Source organism: Chenopodium album, chromosome 18, assembly GCF_948465745.1.
Source record: "Chenopodium album chromosome 18, dcCheAlbu1.1, whole genome shotgun sequence".
NCBI lineage: Eukaryota > Viridiplantae > Streptophyta > Magnoliopsida > Caryophyllales > Amaranthaceae > Chenopodium > Chenopodium album.
This window is the reverse complement of record NC_137851.1, coordinates 33,957,906-33,963,298: the sequence shown is the minus strand read 5'-3', so window position 1 is coordinate 33,963,298 and position 5,393 is coordinate 33,957,906. Positions and strand designations below refer to the sequence as shown.

Below are 5,393 nucleotides of genomic sequence, written 5' to 3'. Positions count from 1 at the left end.
CTGAACTTAACTTAATTTTATTAAACTGAAATTATTTTTGCTGAACTAAAATTATTTTTTACTGATTTTCTATTATAATTCTTCTTTAAGAAAGCTGAATTTTACTAAACTAGACTTATTTTTACTGAACTGAAATTATTTTTACTGAACTGAAATTAATTTTACTGAACTGAACTTAACTTATTTTTACCAAACTGAAATTATTTTTACTTAATATTATTTTTTTAAGGTGAAGAAAACAGGGCCTTAAAGAATTGAAGAAGAAAATTAAATATGACTTAAAAAATTAAATAATTCGACTTTCTTTTAAAAAAAAAAACTAAATACTTCAAATTAAAGAAATAGGAAAAGGAAAAATAAAGAAAGAAGGGAATAGGAAAAGAAAAATAAAGAAAATTAAAATTAAAAAAATAAAAGGGTCAGCCCTCTCTTCTTCTCTTTCGGTTTGGCTGCTCTAATGGGGGAAACAATCCCCTACTTTGCACCTCATTAACGATCATCAGCAATCACCATCTTTTAATTCCAGTCTTTGATTTATTTTGTGATTTAATCTTGGCCTTCTGATTTTATTAATTCTATACAAGCTCATGCGCAATATAGTTCGACCGAACCGGAGGTTTGGGTTGCGTGGTTGATTAATGACGGTGGTGAGACTGCAGACCGGTGGAGATGGGGTTGTGTGTTTGTGGCAGGTTGTTTGGTGATGTAGGGTGAGAAAAGGTAGAAAATCCTATAGTTTTTTTTTTCGGAAATTTTATAGTTTTATTAATGCAAATCAAAATATTAATGTTGATGAAAAAAATAATTAATGTCAGTTAAAAGATTCCTTTTTAAATAAAAACTGAAATTTTTTTTTTTTTTTTTTAATGAATCATGGCCCCTAAACTTTTGCTAACTAGGATAGGTCCCTTAACTTTTTAAAAAATATTGCCACATGGGCACTTTGGTGACTCATCTTTTTTCCACCGAAAAAGTAAGTTATGGGTGGTTGAGGGACCAATTTGATTTGTTTGAAAGATGACGGACCAAAATGCTACAAATACTAAAGTTGATGGACTGTATTTTAGCTAAACTCCATCACAAATGTTAGTCAATGTAAAATTTGTAAATAATGGTAAAAGTCAAAGCGTATCATTTATTTTACGGTGGAGGATGTATATATTATGTTTTGCTTTGCAAATTTAGTTGTAGCATGATTATTTTTTATTTTTATTTTTCATTTTTATTTTTAGGTTTGTAAGGAGAAGGGTTGTGACTGGTCGAAGCCTCTCATAAGCCCTCTCAATCCGGGTTATTAAGCTAAGTACTTTAGGAGTGGGGGGAAGGGTAAAGAAATCCCCACCCTAAAAATGCCTATAATGAGATTTGATTCCGCAACAGATGTAAACTATCCCATTATACCAAGCAAAGCCATTAGCATGATTTGTTGTCACTTATAAAAAGCAAACTAGCGTTTACTACTTGAACCAAACATGGAAATAAATTCGATTCAAACAGTTGGAGTAATGCCACACGTCAGAGCAATTTGCGATAACTCATGAGTGACACACGGCTGATGTAAATGCTGCTCACTTTAACACCAAAAAAAAAAAAAAAAAAAAAAAGGAAAAAACGAAGAAATGGTGGATCATACCAAAAACCGTTGGGAAGTTGCCAACTTGATGAAATTCCAAGTGGTTTGGCAAAGAATCGATCAACTACCTATAATGGGTGTATTTAATGTATTATGTATGACTCCTATTAAACCATGTGATTACATACTTAGATTAGGTAAGTCAAAAGGTCGCAACCCCAAAATACGTATCCCTTTGATAAGTCAATATAGTTCAACCGTCTAACAAGCATATACTAAATTGCTAATCACTTCAGTTGTTCTAATCTTCTTATCTTATTTTTTTAGTCATATCTTTAGTATTATAGATACATGGAACATAGCCCATCTTTTTGCAACCAAAAGACGGCACAGTGTTGCTTCAATTACTCTCTATTAATTTGTTGTGCTAGCTCTGTTTTTATTTATGTTGAAGTCAGATGTATCAATATGACCATGTTAATGATTTAATATTTTTCTTAATTGAAATCTTTACTTATTCGATTTTATTATTCCACTGTTTACATTTTAATTAAGTTTTTTTTTCTCCTTGGAACTCCTTAATACTCTTACAATTATTCTTTTACTGTCATAACTCTCATGCAGGGATGGTTCCGAGCATGTGTAGGGTGGTCGATCGTATAGGACCTAAGTGAAACTAATATAAAAGGGCCTCAATATTTGAAATTTATTATACAAAGTAAAGAGAAAACTTGATACTCAATAATCTACTAGATTAAACACTTAAATTTAATGAAATGGACTCGATTCACCCGAATTTAGCCATTAATCAAGCAACTTTTAAGTAGGGAGTTATTTATTTATTTATTTTTATTTTTATTGGAAACATAGTAAGGAGTTTACTTTTTTTTTTTTTTGTTTTTTTTAGTAAGTAAGGAGTTTACCTAAAAAGTCTAGAAGTAGTACATCTACTAGAAGTATATTACAGGAAAACCTAATAACACTGAAAAATTGAAAGATACTTCCGTCTCATAGTATGAGTGTGTATGACATTGTCATTCAATAGAATATCCTTAATTACAAAACTGCCACTGGACTAGTGAAATGCCGGCTGCTTTTACTTGTACTTTAAAGTATATTAGTATTAGGGACGCGTTTCGGTTGAAGAGTTCATAATAATTGACTTGGAAAGAGTCGTGTTTTCCACTTCACATACAACAATACACAATTCACATCTCTTAGCCAAGTCTCATTTCGTGGTCCCCACGCTACTTTCCATTGACCGACCTTGGCCATCGAGAAATGAAATGTCCACTTTCTAAATTCACCCAAACGTGCTCCACCCTTCCACTCGATCTCAAGCTCACTCTAACAACTCAAGTTAAACTCTTCCACCCCTTCCTTTTTCATATTCTTTTTTTTTTTTTAATTATTTTTATTATTTTACTAAAATTAGGAAGAGTATTCTAGTTAAATTCACTAAAACCTTCGGCTACTTTCCTACCACTTGTCACGCAACTTCTCCCAACCTCCCTCTCAACCTCCCTTTATATACATACACCCCTTCCACTGCTTCACTCAACCAAATTCACTCATTTCTCTTCATTCATTTCAAAGCACAAAAACAACCAAATACTTCTACAATTTCCACCGTTTTTAATTTAATCAATCTTCCATTTTCTATATTTTTTTAGATATGGCACTTGAAGCTCTTAACTCTCCTACAACACCACACGCCCCTTTCAAATTCGAGGAGCGCTCCTTTGATCATTGGGTCAAGAAGAAGCGTTCGAAGCGGTCTCGAAACGAGATGTCCCCGCCTTCCACCACCATCAACACCACAACCGCCATCCCTGATTCCCGTCTATCCGAAGAGGAGTACCTCGCTTTTTGCCTCCTTATGCTCGCCAAAGGCGGCGCACCGCCTAAAACTGAAGTTCCAATCATAAGCGACACCAAGCAGAGCAATAGTAAATCACTTGTATATAAATGTTCAGTATGTGGAAAATCTTTTGGGTCTTACCAGGCTTTGGGAGGGCATAAAGCTAGCCACAGGAAACCCGTTAGCGAAGACGAAAAGCCGTCAATCGCAGCCACCTCCACCACCACCACCACCATCTCCACCGCAAGTGGGAAGACACACGAGTGCTCGATTTGTCACAAGTGCTTTCCCACCGGACAAGCGTTGGGAGGTCACAAGCGGTGCCACTACGAGGGTAGTATTGGGAGTGGACCAACCAAGAGTGGAAGCAGGACGGCTAGTGGAGTCACGGCCTCTGAAGGAGTCGGGTCTACTATCAGTGGCGGATCTACGCAGCGGGACTTTGACCTGAACTTGCCCGCTTTGCCTGAATTCTTGTCCGTTGACTTTTTCAAGATTAGGGGGCAGAGTGTGTTTTCAAGGGATGAGGAGGTTGAAAGTCCTCACCCTTTGAAGAAGCCTCGCCTTTTGTTGACTGGGGCAGAGCAGTTTTGAAAAAATGATTTTCTAACTGTGAAAATATTATTTTTACTTTGGTGTAGGATATTGGATTAATTACTTCTTTGGTGTAGTAGATTTTATTTATTCTTATTGGGATTAAGTTTAAAAGACTTGCAAAATTTGGGGTATAAATTGGTGTTAATTTTCTCTGTTCTGGTGTATATAATATATACACCTGTTAGTATATAATTCTGGCTAATGATTAACCCAGTATTGTTGGGAATTGGGATGTAGATGAAGTCATGTAGATGGGAATTGGGATGTAGATGAAGTCATGTAGCTTACACTGTAACATTATGAATTCAGTTAATACAATTTGATTGATTCTTTTAATTTATGGTGTCTTTAAATTTGTTATATGCATGTTTTATAAGCAACTATGTTTTTTTTTATATGTTTCAATCAAACATTCTAATAAGTTCAGTGTTGCAGTGGTTGTATAGCCTTACATTTTACTGATGCATTCACTAAATTTAGAGAATAGAGATCAAAATAACCTTTTTACAGTATACTTGAGGTTGAGACCACAATGCTACAACCTTCAAATTTGTTAATAAGTCGTATGCCATTGCAAACGTTTTAAGGTTATCAGACTCTGGAAAAAAAGTTTTAATATCTTATCTTTGGGTATAATGAGCTTCTTTATGTTATGCTAATTCGATATATATCGGTTTTATTTCATAATAGTATGATGTACTTGTAAACCTATCTACTATATATGGTGTTTGGGTCCAATTTACTCTAATTGGACCAGTCCATAAATGGTTCAATTATACAACCCAAGGTCAAGATTCAACTCTCCAATCCATGCCAAGTCAGTCAAAGGCCCAGTCAACGTGACAAGTCCACTTGATTCAAGGCCTATATTCTCCCTTATGTCAAGGTATAAATACATTCAATCTATTCTCTCTACATTCATTCACTTAGAGCCTCAAGCAATTAATACTCTTGCATAGCTTTCTCTCTCTAAAACCACCATACTGACTTCGGCATCGGAGGGGCCTTCTTCGGCACAACCCCCGAGGCCAATTTGCAGGAAACCCTCGGCCTAGTCATCAATTGGACCGAGTCTAGCCCTCAGCCCACCAGAAAGGACCTATCCGAAGGTCCCATTGTTTTCACCCGAAACAATTTGGCACCGTTTGTGGGGAATACTTTAAAAAACAAGTCCATCTCAATCGTTCTTCGCAATCTTAGCAGCAATGGCTAAGAACCTCAAGAATAGTAAAAATGTTAACAAATCTGGTGCTTCCCCTTCGAGGAAGAACCCAATGCACTTTAGTGCGGGGAAAGGCCCGCTTTCCGCACCATCTCCGTCTCCATCGCCCTCACCGAGCGGACGATCCTCTGGGAGAGTCA

The 5,393-nt window shown here is 35.9% G+C and overlaps 1 pseudogene; it reads left to right on the top strand.

Annotated features, from left to right (window-relative positions):
- Positions 1-3,118: 3,118 nt before the first annotated feature.
- Positions 3,119-4,367, top strand: LOC145590794 (zinc finger protein ZAT10 pseudogene; annotated as a pseudogene).
- Positions 4,368-5,393: the final 1,026 nt, after the last annotated feature.